The 18,302-nt window shown below is 39.9% G+C and overlaps 1 pseudogene; it reads right to left on the bottom strand.

The window, feature by feature from the left end:
* Positions 1-2,230: 2,230 nt before the first annotated feature.
* LOC126873595 (5S ribosomal RNA) lies at positions 2,231-2,349 on the bottom strand (annotated as a pseudogene).
* Positions 2,350-18,302: the final 15,953 nt, after the last annotated feature.

Below are 18,302 nucleotides of genomic sequence, written 5' to 3'. Positions count from 1 at the left end.
AAAAAATATCCGCGCTCATTATTCTGGCAAAAAATTCTGCATAATACAACCAGTCACCTGTGCCAGTTCAGACCTTTCATCCTACGACATGATTGAATGACTGCAGGAACAGAAATGCATGCGCTCACCATTGGAGACAGAAAACATACCATCGATACTGCACTATCCCAGCGAATATCATCAGGAATACTAGCATCAGGCAGGAACCTTTGAAAATCCAATGGTGGAAATAGAGGTTATGAAAAATTTGTCACAAAACAAAACATAATATGTGACTGCTGATTATTTGAAAAATTGGAGATAGTGAAAAATGGAAGCTTATTAAATTTGTATCTTTAGTAATGATAAAGATTGAAATTCTAATAAGCTGTAATAAGTATGCAGCAAAATGAAACTCCAACATTAGAATTTGAAATCAAAAAAATTGAGAATTCAGTGACTTTTGATACGTATCAATTTTATTGTAATTGAATGTTAACACTTTAAGACTTTATTTCAATTAAAAAAGAACATTTATAACCTTTTAAATTATCAGTCAGTTTTATTTTGTAATTAACCTCTTAGGTAATTTTGTGTGGGACTGTTTCTCTGTACGATAGAATTTGACGCGAATTGCGCGTAAACGATACAGCACTGTACTGCTGTCCTCTACACAAGCACATTGGAAATTATAATTTTTCTTAAAGATATGATGCATATACTTTAACTTCAATAATTTACTTTAATAATTAATAATACAATTGAGTGTGATATGTTTTAAAGCGCGGTACGACACATAGATCCACGTTACAGTTTTCACACTCATAGCGCGATAGTGTTTTTCAAATTACTCTTCGTTTTCTATTTTGAAGCGATATTTTGAGTTTGAAGATTTTAAAAAATTATAAAGATACGGATCGGCATGTTAAAAAGAGCATCTAATAATGATACATTTATTTTAATGAAAAGCAACAATTGATAGTGACACTGGCGTATCAAACACAAAGACTATATATTCCATCTGTATATTTTCAACACTGTTATAAAACGTTGTAAGCAAAAAAGTGTGAAGCAAGACAAATGAAAAAAATCATTTAGTTCAAACGGTGAGCGAATGAGTCAGTAGAGTGAGTCACTATAGTGGCGCATCGTACCTAAGAGTACCAAGAAGAGTACCAAAACTTCCATGATGGCCAATCCAAGCGTATAAGGAGGAAGCCCTGGAACCCGCGATAGCATTCTATACCTGTAGTCACAGATTACGGCGCGGTGTGCCGCCTTCACACACCGCACCTTGTGACACTGAGTCTTACCCTCCAGCGCGTAAGATCTACCGGAAAGCGAGGTCGACGCGCGGAGTGCTGTCCAGGATTCTTTCGGGATGGGATCCCGTACCCTCTTCCGCTCTGCCGTGCTATGGAGCATTACGTGCTCACAGAAGGAAGCAACCACCCCTCGCTTACCAGTATGACCTTCAGGGCGGCGAGAGATCCGCCCCTCGGGCAATGCCACAATGCGTGCTACGGCGACCTCGTGTCCCTCCTCCAACAGTGATGGCATCGCGTGGTCGCCTCTCTGCGTCTGCCCTCTGTATACTCACGGAAGCCCGGTGAGTACCTGTGTTATCCTCTAAGTCAGCGGAACTCTGATCCCGCTCAACCAAACGCCCCAATTCGGCTGCACGGTCTCGACCTGCCGCACGACAACGCCCGTCTCCTCGAGGCTAACACGCCAGGCATCTAGCAGGGTCTGCCGAGCCCTTGCTCTCAGGACGGCAAGCACCGGTCTATATCCCGCACATCACCTCTCTTGTGCTAAAATATATATCCTGGCACCTGAAGACCTAAAGTTGGGGAAACCCGGAAAACAGGGAGACACCGCAAGAATCGCTCCCGAGATGGTGTACAATCCTCTCGCCATCCTGATAGTTATCGTCCGGTGCAGCCTCCCAACCAGCTAAAGGCTAAGACGATTGGCCATCACGTCCCCGGCCCAGATTGGAGCGCCATACAGGAGCCTCGATCGCATCGCCCCGGCGTACAGCCGTCGCACTCCAGCATCCGGCCCGCTCCGTGAGGACAGCAAGCGCCCTAAGGCGTTTGCCGTCACCTCAACAGAGGACATCAGGCCATCAAAGTGGGCGCCGAAGGCCCGCGGCTGTCGAGAATAAGCGCCAGGTACTTCACTTGAAGGACACCTCCAGCCCCTACCCTAATCGTGGCGGCCACGCCCGGCACCACCACTTTCGCTTCGCCAACGCCACACGGAGTTCTCAGGCGATCACCCATCCAAGTACTATCCGTGCTCGGCGCTGCTTAACTTTCCTGATCTGACGGGAACGAGTGCACTCGGCGCGGTAAGGGCGTTGGCTCAACCTCGAGGCTAACTTCTTGGCAACCCCCTTCCACAGACAGGCAGGGATATCCGAACCTGAGGCCACCAGCCAACTCCCCCTCGAAGACCCACCGTTCCGGATTCCTCCACGCGCGGAGTATCCTGGGATCGCGGCAGCTCTCCGCCCTTGAGAAAGAAACTGCCGATGACCACATCTTGAAACTGAGGGTCCATTCCCTCCGTCGTAGCAAGCGATCAAGGGCGGAGTTTATTCAACACCGCCCTGTACAGGCGGCCCCCGTGGGTCGGAATCCAAGGTGACCAGGAGCTCGTCCCAGGCCCGTCTCTTTGCCATCAAAATGACCCTGTAGAGGGCGATTAAACGTGTTGTTGATTAATGACTAGACGAGTTGGATACTGTAAATTCGCACGTTCGTGGGGAGACGCGATCTCGAAGAAGCGTACCAACGGGAGTCGTAAATTCCCGTTACGATTGACTAATCGACGCCACGAATCGTTCGATCCCTTATTTCTTGTGGGATAATAAGGGTAGTTAAATTGACGATAACGCTACTATTAACAGGTTATTATATATTTGCACAATCCAACAACTTCGGTGTAATACAAAGTGAATGGTTGATATAAGCTGACTACGAAGGAGTACGACCTGAGACTCTGTCCGTGTTGTCGCGTACGATAATGTATTGTGTTGACTGACTGTATTCGACTTGTTGACTGAATTGAGTTGATCCTTGGTGAAGACTGACTTAAGCAGATGTTTGATCGAGACTCGAATTACGTGACTGTGTAGAATAAGTAGATGACCTTTCTAATGATGTAGAAGAAGTAGAGTTGACCCTCCTGATGTCGTAGGAGAAGTAGTTGACTTGACCGATGTCGTAGGAGAAGTAAGTTACAGCGACGATGCTATGTCGGAGGAAAGTTGGCGAGGGGTGTGTCTAGCGCACGGGACCATCGGATTTGTTCATGACGTTTTTGGTCAGGAAAGTGAGGGCAGTATGCATTGCTTGTGATTGGATAAACGGAGGTTGGTGGACTAAGAAGGGTCTTAACCGCTCTCGATAGAAAGTTGCTATTAGGAAGCATCGTACGTGAGAAACTAACTTTCCCTTGTCAAGCCGTAGTAGACAATAGCCTTTAGAAATGATTCGGAAAACAGATGTTTATTGGGTCTGAAAGACCTTAGCTAGCAAATTACTGGGATTTATGACGGGTCCTTGAGGCTATTGAAGGTACGCCGTAAGGATGAGCGGACATCTGGTGTCCGTCTGGCCCGCGGTGTATGGCCTGGTCCAGGTAGAGAATCGCCCGACGTAACAGATACTTAGTGTAGTGAAATGTATGTAAAATTATTTGCAGTACAGAGTTAGTCGTCAGTCTCTCAGTGTTGCTCGATATGCGTATACAAGGTAATGCTTACGTTCGCTCGATACTAATTTGCTATAAGAATGCTCGATACTGATTCCTGAAGATCGTGTTCGTTTATATATACTGGTCGGGGGAGTACCGGAAAGTTTAAATTCAACTTCAGTTGACGGCTGTGCGCAGCGGTTATATTGTTTTGTCCGGAGTTTGTTTGTTATTACATTTCGTATATCATAACGGTGTTAATACTCCGAGGCAAAACAACAATATGGGTCAACCTCGATTCGAATCGTCCTATGATTCATGTGCCACTACACCCCGTTACAAAGACACACGCGCCTCACGGTAGGTCCCGCGCAGTGGGCTCATCCACCGCCTCCTGGGGCTGGCACGCGTGTACCGGTACCAGCTACGAACGCATGCGTCTCTAAGACGTGCTATATCGCCCGACTAGCGGCAGACCTGCGTGAGGTATACACGCTTCGCAAGTGCACGTGCACGTCCCGCCTTAGCCTGCCCGCCTCCACCTCCGCAGGAGGACCCACCTCTCAAGCAAGGACTTCCATGCCAGCCCTAGTCCCGGCAGGCCCCCCGGCCCCCGCGTCCTGGACAGGACCCCTAAAGGTCACGTTCGTCAGGATGTAGAGACGGTTCCCCGTTTCCCTTCTACCCCTTCTCCCCCTACCCCAGCGGGCTGCGTCGCCGTCAGCCCACCGGCGCGCTTAGTGGGGCGGAGGGGGCGTCACCTGAGCGAACGTCCTCGCCTTATCTCGGGAAGTCGACCTCTCTTCCTCTTTGGCACCCTCGTTAGGAGCCGCACTTCTCACGAACGGCATGGACGCCACTCGTAGAGGTCGCCAATGTCGGAGCGACTTCCTTTTTGCGTCTCCTCCTCCTCACAACTATTCCAAACTCGTCCTCGTCCGTCGATGGTTCAGCCGTTGACTATGGGAGGTTAACCGAGGCTGAGGCCGGGGCACGTAAGGGCACTTGAGGTTTTTAGAGGTGAAGGCGATCCTCTCCACCTCCTTCCTCTTCTGCACAATTTCCGCATAATAATTCCGCATAATTTCCAATGTCAAGACCGCCGACTTTATGTCGGCCACGCACTCCACGAGTTCACCGCCGGCCTCTTTCTTTTTTCGGGGGTCACAATGGGAGACTCCAATTCCGTTCCTAAGACCATCTCCTCCAACCCCACCTAACCCGACTCTATTGTAGGGAGATTCTCTTAACGTCGAGGAGGGTGAGATCTGGCGACATCTCCGCGGGGACAGGAGCTCATCCCAGAACCAACCCCGATCGCTCGCCCATACGGTTCCGTCGGAGTCTTTTCCGATGACCGCAACACCACGGAGCGCACCATTCCTCACCAGGCGCAGGAACACAACTGAAGGCCTGGTGGTCCATCGCCAAAGTGCCGCGGTCACAAAAAGGGCGACGCAGCGTGACCTGCTTTACAACCCTCATTCACGCACCGTAAACGTTATTGCTGTTTGCAGTGTAGCGGCACATGATTTAAGCGTCAAACGTAAACGAATTCGAATTTTCCGGTTCTCCCCTGACCAGTATAAATAAACGGACGCGATCGCAAGGAAAGGAGTTACAGTCAGTTATCGATCAGTTTTCAACCAGTTATCAACGAATTATCAGTGATCTAATTAACGAGTCAATAGCGATCCTATTTTACGACTTATACACTGTCTCAGCGAATCGGTTAGTACGAGCGTCTTTGCGAGTATTATCTGTATAATAATTTATCATTGTAAATATATTCGATGGTTTCAACAACGAGCAATCACGCCCATTAAAACTTACTGACCAACCACCTTTTACACATAAACCTCTACAGCAGTCATGTGCCATCAATTTTATTTCATTTTTTCGCTGGGTCGTCATCATGAGTTTCAGTCCGGACGGGGTACTCTTTTGTACCCCACTCCGGTCAAAGCCGGTGCAGGGTGACGGCGATTCCCAACGCGATGGTGATCTGAATGGTCTTGATAGGCATGGCGGAATAGAACAATGACTTATTTAATCGTCTTTACTTTCATCTTAGTATTCCAAATAATTAAAAAATTATCTATTATGAAATATGTATCAAATATATTTTAAAACAAATATAAATTGTAACCAAATGTTACAGCTGTCTTAGTTAAAATAATTAAACATCACCAAATTTCCATGAAAATTCATCGGATTGATCATTGATCGTTGTTGCGTCCATATATTAATATTCCTGATTCTTCTATATTATCCCTGCTATCGATGCTATAACCTGTACAAAAAATAACTAGAAATTAAAACAAATGTATAAAATAATTAAATGAAAATACAATTAAACTCAAATTTTCATACAAAAACGTATCATATAAGTTAGCAGTAACAATATCATTTAGTAAATAGACGACTGAAGAAAAATTAAAACAAAAAATGTCAAAAAAAACCGCTTAATTTAATTATCTTAATGTTCAATGAATCGTTAAATGTACATGTATTTATTAAACGATATTAATAACGAGATAGAAACTATAGTAAAAAAGTAATGAAGAAACGGTGCCACCGAAAACACGCCACTTACAGGTTAAAATATTATAGGTTATCGGCACAAAATGAGACAACTGAACGATTACGCAACTTCCAAAGCGTTGTGAGGTTGCACGAGTCAGAGGCACAAACAGATGCCAACGCCCATGCCGCGCTGAGTGCACTCGTTCCCGTCAACAGGCTACATCCCCCCAGAAGCTTTCCTATACCTAGACGAAAAAAACTACCTCCAGGACCAAAATAATATCCCAATAATCTATCACATAAAAAGAAAGATAGGGATCAAAACTATACTCTACGAAGAAAACTTAAATGGACAGACCGCAGACATTAGGTGGAGATACAACATGGCCCTGCCCCAGAAAGACACTAAAGACAAACACAGAAAAAACACAAAAAAATATTGGTGGATACCGAATCCATAATAAAATAAGAAAGCCATTAAACCGACAGAACTCAATTCTGACACCGTGTAACACAGGTGTAAACTGTAAATATTTGTAAATTTTGTAAATAAACCTATTTGACATCCCCCTCCCCCGCCCCCTCTCTCTCATCCCATCCCTCCCCAAAGTTACACAACACCCAAAAAGTAGACTACCGAAGCGTCCTGTTTTGCGACCAAGTTTTCAGGACAGAAAAAAATCAACGAAAAACAAAATCATATAAAAGCTCCGCTCCCCAACGGCTTAAATCCAAAGATTGTATTAAACACAAAAAATGTAAAGCGCCGACACATAATATAAGTATGGCTACGTCGTACCGTCGCGTATCGATACCTTTGCCTAACACATCATTACCAAAATTCATAGTTTATTGTGAATATCCAAATGTATTAAAATATATCTTGGTGTAATAAACATTATTTGAAAAAGCACTGGTTCCTGTCAGATCACGAAAGTTAAGCAGCGCCGGGCACGGATAGTGCTTGGATGGGTGATAGCCTGGGAACTCCGTATGGCGTTGGCAAAGCGCACTGGGTCCGCCCCCCCTCCCCCCGGTGGGATTCGGGCTTGAACGCTGGCGGCTCAGCGCCTCGGGGCCGCCAACAGTCCGGTAGGGGAACCGGGCTGCCTGGCATGGCGATTCCGGCAACGAGGCACGGTGTGATATGGTCACACACCGCTCCATCAGCGGTGATATTGAGTGCGGGAGGGGGGGGGGGGGCGGTGTGTCGCTCGCACCGGTTCCCGGGCCTCTCTGGATCGCAGCCGGGACAGTCATCGTGGAGGTTTTAGTCAGTTGGAGTCCATGAGCTATAAACAATGTTAGGAGAAAGCCTAAGTGCCGAAAGGGTCGGGAAACTTCAATAGGCCAAGTGACTCATCAAAGTATCGTCGGTTCTTCAGTCGAATAGTTACGCCGAAGAAGGCGTACGTGATCATGATCGCAGACGATTACGGAACACGTACGTGATGGAGGTATGAAAAGGCGGCAAAGGGATGCTTAAGGGAAAAAGACGAATTAATCGGCAATCGTTAATTGAGAATCGAGTTGTGAGGAGTTAGTTAGTTGCGAGTGGGGAATTGAGTTGAAAGAGTTGAGTAGACGGAGAGAGTTGCCGAGTTGTTATGAGTAGTAAATTATTAGTTGTGAGTTGTGAATTATCAACTTAATTGCCTTAGTTATATTACACTACTGCATTAAGTTCACGTTAAATAACCATCGTTTTCTGTTTAATCCACTGTAAATAGATCCATTTATCAATAAATTTATCATATAGAATAGAAATCATTGAAAATCCTAATTTCTAATATTTCTGAATAAATAATCCTATAGTACAGAATGAGCTCACAATAGGTATCTATCTCATGATTAATTAAAGTTAAAATACACGCATCGTACGGTATCTCACGACATCCCACGGCGTCCACGGCACCCGTAGGGAGAGGGATATTAGTTCAGTGTACATCACCAAAACAGTTTTGAATAATCCAAACTAGACTACATTAAAGTAGTTTTTAGCTTGATATTGTTTTTCAAATAGTAATACTCGGAAATATTAATGTATGTCATTTCCCAATAGCAATCTAATGCTATTAAAATTAATGTTACATTCATTTTCTAATATTCAGAATAATATTTTATGTATCATTATTTGGAAAACGATACCAATTAGCGCGACCCATCACGGAGAGGTAACTACACTCGGGTCTCATTTACGTAAAGAGTTTTAAGCATCGGCAGCAGAAGATGTAACATTATTTTATAGCAAAGTTTTATTATATAGTAATGTGTATTGAAATTTATTAATTAGAATAGGTATAGTATCATTATGATCGATGAAACCAAACCATGCAACTGACCAATTGTACCACTCATGAATGGATGATGAAATCTTGTTGCCTTCGATCAAATTGCACTTACTGCCTCAATTCCATGAATACGGTTTGATCTTTGGCTTTGAGTGGATATGAAGAATTACATTCCATCCATAGACGCTCAATAGTTAGACTTTGCATTGGCACTGATTATTAAATAGATTAATTAATTAATTAAATAATTAATTAATTAAATTAAAACTAAATAGAAATAAAATACCATTCCGAAGACTTCAATGATTTCGTTCATATTAAATGAAACAAAATAAATCAATAATTTAATCACTGCGAATTGATGGTATATAAATTAAGAGTATAATTATTTTTAATTAATGGAAGCATATTGTTATAAATTATTGATATAATTGTTAAAAGTTAATGGAGTAATTGTTTCAGATTAATAATAAATTGTTATAAATGAGTAGCGTAACTATTATAAATTATTAATTTATTGGTTGTAAATTAATAGTTTAACTGTAAGAAATTAATAGATTAAATGTTGTAAAGTAATAGTTTAAATATTATGAATTAATGGCATAAATGTGAATTACGTAAAATTTGTACGTAAATAACTGGAAATTATTAGGTTATCGCATAACGAATACTATTTTCTTTGATAAGGAAAAATCTTGTTTAAAAGACTGATTCTTGTATCTCTTGAATGGACTTATATTGTACATTGTACATACGTCCAGATATCAATAGGTTTCGTCATCTATACCGGTGGTTTTAGTAATCCCTGTCTTTCTCATGCCACATGTATATCGTCAAACGAAATCCTTTTTTTCTAAATATTTTTAAATCTAATCTTCTTATGAGATTAATCTACAATCTAATCTTCTTATGAGAGTAATCAGTATATGGCTTCTTTACGTGTACGATTGATGTAATTGAAGTTACTTCCCACTGGGAATTCCTCATTGGATTTCTATGTATCGTTTGTAGTGAGGTCTTGGGGTTGTTTCCTTTCCAATCTTCACGAGTTCGTATAATGTATCAGCTGTACTGCTTTTGCATTAGAATGTTGTTGTAGTCGTGCACTGTGTTTTGTGGCCTATTTATTGACTTCATTTTTTATTTCATTTATTCCTAAATCTCTATGGATGTAATCATTCCCCTTGTACCTTGCTACATTTATTATTTATTATTAGTGTCTTATTTTCGAATCGTAATATATTTAGGTTTGATTTACTTGTACAACTCCATAATTGGATACCATAAATCCATATGGATTTTATCGCCGCATTGTACAGAAGTAATTCATTGTATAAAGATAATTCTGATTTCCTGTTTAGTAGCAAGTACATTGTTTTTAATGTTGCGCCTGATTCGCACCGTGAGTAGGAGGTAAAGTGTTGATCCTAATACGCTGCCTTGTGGAACTTTTGCTTTGATTTTTTGTAGTTCAGTGTAGTCATTTTCTGTTCTCACTATAAAATAGCGATCGATTAAATATGATTCTATTAATTCGCAATAATTTTGAGGTATTTGTTGCTTTAATTTTTACAAAAGACCTTCGTTCTAAATTTTGTCGAAGGCTTGTGACATATTTAAGAATAATGCTAAACAGATCTTCATTCCTTCCAACCACTTTTCGATAATATTTGTTATTCTGGAAAACTCAAATTGGTGTCTGGGATATAGATTCTGCTTTGTAACAATTGACGTAAGGGTTTTCAGGAGTAGCTTTTTGAAGAGTTTAGATATAATCGATGGAAGTGATATTGGGCTGTTTTTGTTTATTTCTTCTACTGCTTTCGTTGGTGATACGTATTTTATGGAATTGTTTTTCATCTTTCGTCTTTCATTTTTCTCTAATCGACTGATTGCGTTGAAAAACATTTTTTAGGCGCTCAACGAATATGTTTGCTTTTCGTTTATCACTTCTTTCAATTCTCTCATAATTGGAGTCAATTCTCCGCCTTGTCGCTTATTAAAGATACATATATATTTATAATCTTTTTAATTTCTTTATTGCTTCCCACAACGAATAATCGGTTCTCTCGTTATTTTAAGACTTTCTATGTATTGGCTTATGAACTCATTTTTTATTTTTTGCATTACCTTTCCTAGTTTCAGTAATAGTCTATTAAATACTGTTTTATCTTGGGGATGTCTCGATTCTTACCAACTTTTTCTTGCTCTGCGACTTTCGATGATTAATTCCTTAGCTTACCGTCTCATGGACTCCTACATTTGGTAATGCTGCCCATGTTACTTGTTGTGACTTTCAATCGCGTCATGTATCATCCGCTGTTTTATGTTTTGCATTTAGTATTATTCTGTCTTCGAGCACTTCTCCAAATCGATCCCAGTTAGTACGTTTATTTGTTAATGCCGGTTAACGAAAATTTAGAAAGCGAATAAATCAGTCACGACGCGATATACAAACAACTCCGGTTCATTCCGGTTTTATTCGCTTCTTAGCTATTACATTACTTGATAAAGAAACGCGATTTGTAAGCAAATCCTAATGACAATCGCTAATTTTCCTTTTTCTTCTTCTTCTTTTTTTTTTTTATGTAAGATAGGTAACGATTAGGCTAAGGTAGGATAGGCGTGGCTCGATTTCTCGAAATAGAACGTCCACCGCGCTATCGGTGGTTATCAAACAGTGGTGATTGATGAAGCTCCGGCTTTTATAATAATTACTCGATTATCCTCGTATTAGGCCGTAATTGTTTACCGCAATTTGGACGGCTAAACATGCAGGGAAGGCTACAGTCGACTCATATTTCGAGACGAAGAGCAACACCGTGCTCTCTCTCTCTCTCTCTCTCTCTCTCTCTCTCTCTCTCTCTCTCTCTCTCTCTCGATTAAGCGTAATTGATTGTTGACGGTGAAATCAAATAGCGATTCTGCTAAAACATAGTTGAAAATTATTTTATATACGACGTTCATACTATTATGAAGTTACTTTGAATTAGTTTGGGACGAATATTCACATTTAATCTAAAAATAATATATATTTTGACAATTTACGGAAAGAAATATCTTCGAATATCAATTGCTTGTAATGTCAAGAATCGGAAACTGATTTCCTTTAGTTTTAGTTTAGAAAGTTAAGAATTATATTTCTCGGGAAAATTCCTAAAATTAATGATGTTTTCTTTCTCATACAAAAACGATATTATTAAAATTAATATAAATACAAAATTAGTGAAGAAGAATAACGATACCCAAAGATGTGGAGTTTTTATGGAAATTTCTTATTGTTGCATGGTTCATTTCCTTTATGGAACTTAAGGGATTTACGAGATTGTTTTAAACTTCACCCTACATGCCCTTCATCCTATTTAGATATCCTTTTTCGATCAAAACTCTGACAGCTTCTTCCTACAGTACCTCAATGGAGAAAATCTCTCTCAATCACTTCATCTTATCTCTTTACTTTCCAATATTTTACATATATTCTACCTTTGATACTTCAATTCAAAGAGAAACTTTACATCGTTGCATCGAATAGGAATAGGAAAGATAAAAAATGAATTTCAAACAATGGTGATAACAATTCGAGTAGTCAATCAAAAATATCAGTGTATCTTAAAAACTACAATGATAAAAAAAGAGAAAGAATTAAAAAATTTCTTGCCTTATAAAATCTCTGTAATTACCAGCGGAAGAGATAAGAAAAAGAACTGGAGCTTGAGGTGAAAGATCGACCGATGGCTAGGTTGGAAAACGATTTTCTTTTCCGTCCCATCTAACTCGTTCTTTAATGACCCAACTGTGTGTATAAACTCTTGGTAACCATTCTATCGTTGACCAAGACGTTATACACAATGTAAAAAGTACAACAAATGTTATACCACAGAGAGAATAGAAGCTCTAAAAATTCGTAATTTTGTTCTAGATCGTCTGGATGTTTTCTCGATGTTCTCTTGATAAAGTAGTAGTAGTCGAAAAACAAAAGAAAGAAAGGAAGAAAATGACAAAACCTGCGAAGCTTGGAAGAATAAAGGCTTGACGAATAGTCAGAAGTAACTAAGTGGATAAGCGGTAAGTAATTTGAGAAAGTATGATAAAACGGATAAGATTGACGGAAAGGGAAGATGATTCGTGTTATCGATAACAAAAAGGATGGAAAATAAAGAACGAAAAAAAAATTGATAAAAATTGAAGCAGGCAAGAAAAACTTGTCGCAAATTTGATTCCGCTATGGTGTCTCGTTCAATGAAGTACCTAAAATAAAGTGCAGGGAACAAATAAGTCGGGAGAAGTGAACTAAAGACTAAAAAATTTGGAAAAAATATCTAGAAAAAAGTAAATATATAATAACTCTCGTTTTGAGCACAAAATCCCTTCGTAAAAATACCAATTATTTTGTAAACAGCATTCTAAATCCTCTTATTTAATTCTCCTATCTAAAATTGAATAATCGTTAGCATAAACAATAAACGTAGAATTTCGGAGGCAAAATCACACCTTATTCGATGTACGTACTTCAAGAAACGCACTATTACGGTTAACACGTACGATTTCCCTCAAACGCTGATGATATTTAATGCACCAGTGCATTACACGCTCTCGTGCACGCAGGGAAGAAGCCACAGTCTGCCCCGGAGGTAAAATAATAAAACAATGCCTGATGTATTTCGATTATATACGTTGAAGCAGAATGGTGAAAGGAAAGTAAGAGGGTGAGATCGAGGGAGCCCCGGTAAAGATATTAGGTAGCAGGTTCGAGGAAGCACGGAAACCCCATCAGCCCGTAGCTCGTAAATTTCTCTGAAAGCTGCCGAAACTCTCCTCCAGTAGGCCTACATAAGAATATACTGCAGACTAGTTGCGGCTTGAATCCACAACTCCTCCTCCTCTATCCTAGTTCTCCACTTCTGCCAACGTGACATGGCCTTTGCAGCAGAGTAGAAGCTTCGTGTTACTTATCGGGTCCTTCGCCTTTTTTCCATTCGTTTCTTGGGCTGATCCACGTTGACTGACGAGACTCGATCAGAGATCCTAATGTCGAGTCGGCTCGGTGAACGACTGACAACGAAAACTTCCGCTGGAGGAACCTCTCATTCTACAGACAAATCATACTCGGCCGAAGGTGCTCGACTCTCTTACTTTGCACAGTTTGATCAAATCTTTCTCGAATCTTTTTCCTTTTTTTCTTTGATTTCTTTTATCGAAAATTCAATTATATAGAACTTGCCTACTCCTTTAAAAGGAATCCTTTGTGGCTTAACTCGCCACGTGTGCTTTAAACATTGTTATTAATCAAAGCAAAGGGTGACACGTCTCGCTCCTTTTTTACTATTATGCGTATCAATAAATTCTCGATTCTAAACTGTGACGTTTCTTATTTTATTTTCTTTTTATACCACGCCCGGTATTTATAACAAAACTTTTGACAGGACTAAGTAATTTAGCATAAAATATTATGTCTTGAATTCATAAAGATCAATGAATAAAACGAACAAACTGAAAACGGTGATCATGTCGGATGTGTCCGTATATACCATGCGTGCGTGCGTTAACCATTTTATTTTCAATTTATTTAACAACATCAAATATTTATCTGACGATTGTCTTGCTTCTAAAAAAATCGGTACGTACAATCGGTCTCATAAATATTCGAACTAGTATTATGATAGTAAGATACTAGCATAACTTTGACTTTTATATTCTACATCTGAAGTAAACCCAGATAAAACAAGAACAATGTTTCGCAGCATGTTGAAATACTACAGTATATAGATATCAGAAAGCAAAAAACTTTTAACTTAAGACAAACCGTTGTTTACATATTAAAAGTATTCAAAAATATTCGAGTGCTTTATAAATTGACGTTAAAAAAATTAAAATGGCAACTTTTTATAAAAGTTTAATATTTTGTTCGATGTTGTCCTGTAACAAGAAAAGTTATACTCGCCTGTACAGGATAATCTTATTCTTTAACGTTACTTTATCATTAACAAGATAGAAAATAAGATACAATGAAAAGGGAGGAAAATAATGAAACAGAAAACTCTGCGAATGTTTACAAATTCTTGAAGAAATTTACAAAGTTCCAAGGCTTTCTTTGTTCGGTATTATACAAATATTAAAGGAAAACTTATTATAAGGGGATGTTTTTAACCTATAAATCTATAATGTAATATCGTATCTTGCGGGCATGTAAATAATTACCTTGAATAAAAAATATCCCGATAAGAAGTTCACCTGAATATTAGCGAATGAGCATGCCAGCGATCATCTTGATATGTGAAAATTATTTCTCTAGGAAGCTTGATTTTAATGGACTACCCGGATCGGAAGTTTTCTTACAGCCTGCGGCTACGTTCAATAAGTCCTCTCCTGTTCGTAATTTTCCATCGATACGTCTCGTGAATACAGCGTGTTCCATAGAGCATGCTTAGATGGAAAATTGAAAGATATTTAACCTTGGACTACTAATACATTCTCTACTCATTTTTGTCTTAGCTACTGTTCAGATATGGTATCTCTTTGTTATTTATTCGGATACTTTCGGATACGTAATTTGACGGCACGGGGAGCCGAGGAGTATTTCATCGTTACTGCCAATACAGTTTCACAATAATTTCAAGAAAATCAAATTTCCTATAAAGCATGTTGTAAGAATTGTATGCGAAAAATGAATTTTATCAATAAATAACGGACTGAACGCAAAACGCTCATACGAATTCAAATTTCCTGTTCGTTAATGTGAAAAGAATTTTCATTTTATAATACTACACATTTTATGAAACGGCCTATACGCGGACGAGCGTGCGACCCAAGCACACGAACAAAGACATTCAACAACCTTTTAAGAAATTCTTCAGAAAAAGTTGGCAAACCCTCGCGGATACGTAGAAAAAAGTCTGTGCACCTTATTCTTACACTTTACAATGCGAGAAAACTGCCACATGAACAATGTATGTATAGCAAAATAGAATTGTTTAGATTTTCTACTCACGATTATTATTATACGAAGCGCATTCTCTTTATTATTTAATATCTGTCTCTCTCAAGGAAAATATTCAATTCTTCTCTTTATTATGATAGAACAACGTAGGTATGCATATATCGCATACGCATGTCATAGGGGTAGAATTCAAGGAAAAGATAGCATAATTCTGATTATTTTAATTCGATGCAGCATCCCTCTAATCGACTCGCTTACAAGAACCAACGAATCGCCTGTTTAAGTATTCAACTTCATTAATTCGTTGATCCGTCGCGGCGTGACGCGGCAGGACATCGAAACAACAAAGGATTGCCTCAGATCAAGTCTCCGGCTTGTCCCCTTTGAAATTATTTTACAGCGAACGAGGAGTTACGAGAGGCCTTTCGAGAGGGCGAATCTAAAGTCGATATCGAGTTCCCCTTCTGTCCCCGTTGCTGAATAACATGCATTAGCTTTTCGCCAGATTAGAGAGGAACCGGAGGAGTTTGTACCGTCCAGTCAGTCTGGCTCGTAACCCCGACGAAGATAGCAAAAAGAAGAAAAGACAAAGACGACCAACAGACACAAATCCGGAAGAATGGGAATCGAAGCGAGGACAGCGAATAGATAGGATTAGCATATTATTTACTCGTGATATCCGACCAGATTTGGACACAGTCTAAACTTGAAATCTTCTTTCGAGGGTGGATACTTTTCGCGGCAGTCTCGCTTCATTAAAACTCTTGCATCTCTCGAAGAAATTCCTTGGACACGTTCGTGTCTCTGGCATCATACCCTTCCTTTTACGATGATCTACCAGGGATTTTCCTTTCGACACTGACGAAAGGCAAGGCGAAGTGACGCCTCTCCAAGATATTTGCGAGCGTCAACGTGAAGCACGTAGCAGGACAATCGACCGCGCCGGTGGGAAAAGAAAGTCACATTCATTCCGAGTCTAATTTACCGTGCAGAAATCGCGGTGAATGCCATTAGCGCCGGCAATGACCCCATGTATACCAAAGAACCTTTATGCTACGTGCCTGCCAGGTGGAAAGTACGAAGGAGCCTTTGGCTCCGAGCCCAAAGACACCTGAAATTAACGCGCTTCACGTCCTTCTTAACGAGGTAAATAGGATTACATGATGAGATGTGCCGATCGATTGTTGCGGTTCACCTCCTTTCCACCCCTACCCTCAACGTATTTGTAATAATTTATTAATTCGGCTGGAATTCATGCAAGGATAAATTCATGCGAGGATAGTTTATAGAGGTAGTTTATATAGCAATAGTTTACGGTTGGCTCAAACTTCTCTACATTAAGTATCGCGTATAGAAAGAATAGTAGTTATCGAAAAATGTATCGATCAAAGAACGTCTGCGACAATTTTGAAGGGCTCGTCGCTTTATCGTGTTTTGGAGCACCTCTGGCAAACGAGTGATCATCTGGAGAAGACACTAGTTCAACTTTCTTTCAATTGGAATCCGTGATTTCGCTCAGAGATAAAAAGGATAAATTACTTCCCTGGCGAGTGAAAAAATTCAATTAAAAATGGGGAAACTGCGGACGACAGATGGATTCAAAGGACTAAGCACACATCTGCAGGCTCCGACGACATTGAGAGTAAAACGTCGCCATCGTCGTAGTAGTCATCGATGCTCTAGGTATGTGGACTTTTGCAGAGATTTGCAAGAAATTCCTATAAATTTCCTGTCCGTACGTCCTTGACAATTCTTCTTGACTTCTCGCGGCGATGAATATTTCCTATGAGAAGCCCAATCCTCATTCTCGAATCTCGAAGAAGGAGCCAGTGATCTCGATGTGTTCGTCGATATAATTACGTCATTGCCAGCCGAGAATAGCTTTGCGAGAAAAAGAGAAAAGAGAAAGAAAAGGGACATCCACAAATTTTACTTTTTCTCGAAAAGGGAGTAGTTTGATGGTCGAGTACCAGCTCATCGGTGCGATTCATTATCGGGATCCTTATGAATATGAAGGACCATTAATAATATCCCACAGGCATGATAACACGCTTTTGCACTAGCTACCGCGATAAAAAATGTATGTAACGCGGTGCGATATACGTCTACCGAGCTTTCCGTTACTTCTTACACGGTTCCGTAACGCGCAAAACCTACAAAGGCTTTGTTTTGCGATAAATGGGAACTTTCTGTATAAAGAACTGCTATTACTAATATTGGTTGAAGATAATTTCAGTTGCTTGGTTTGGATTACTATAGCCAACGGTTTCGCGAAATCTTTTGAATACCTGCTCTTAGAATGTTAATTATTCTCAAATTTTCAATCTGTCGGATATTTCCCTCGGTATTGGAGAAATATATGATAGCATAAAAACCCTTAATACCAATTCTAGTTCTGGATATAGCGGCATTCAAAAAAGCGGAAGCTTTTTTAAATTCTGCGCATTTATCATGTCCAGGAAATTTCTGTTTTTCGGCACTTTTTTGGTATCCTGAATACTTTGTATAATTAATACCGATCCTAGAAATCAATGATTTACCTCCTGTTACAAGTTATAGACCAATTTGCATTCAAAACGTTAAGCCTAAAATTTTCGAAGATTTCATTATTTGTAAGTTATCTTTCTTTTGCAAAAATATTATTATCAATCAGTAACATGAGTTCTTTTACGGATGTTTCGCTGCAACTCATTTGGTTAATATTATCACCATATTTCGGTTTCCATAGAAAACGGTATGCAGGTTGACGTAATTTACATTGCCTTTCATAAAACAATTGAAATTGTTAATCGCTCGATACAATTATTATCTCTAAACTTATTTCTAAATTTCAAACATTTGGTATCAACGGTAATCTACTAGCA

Source organism: Bombus huntii, chromosome 14 (assembly GCF_024542735.1).
Source record: "Bombus huntii isolate Logan2020A chromosome 14, iyBomHunt1.1, whole genome shotgun sequence".
Lineage (NCBI taxonomy): Eukaryota > Metazoa > Arthropoda > Insecta > Hymenoptera > Apidae > Bombus > Bombus huntii.
This window is presented reverse-complemented; position numbering and strand designations above follow the sequence as displayed.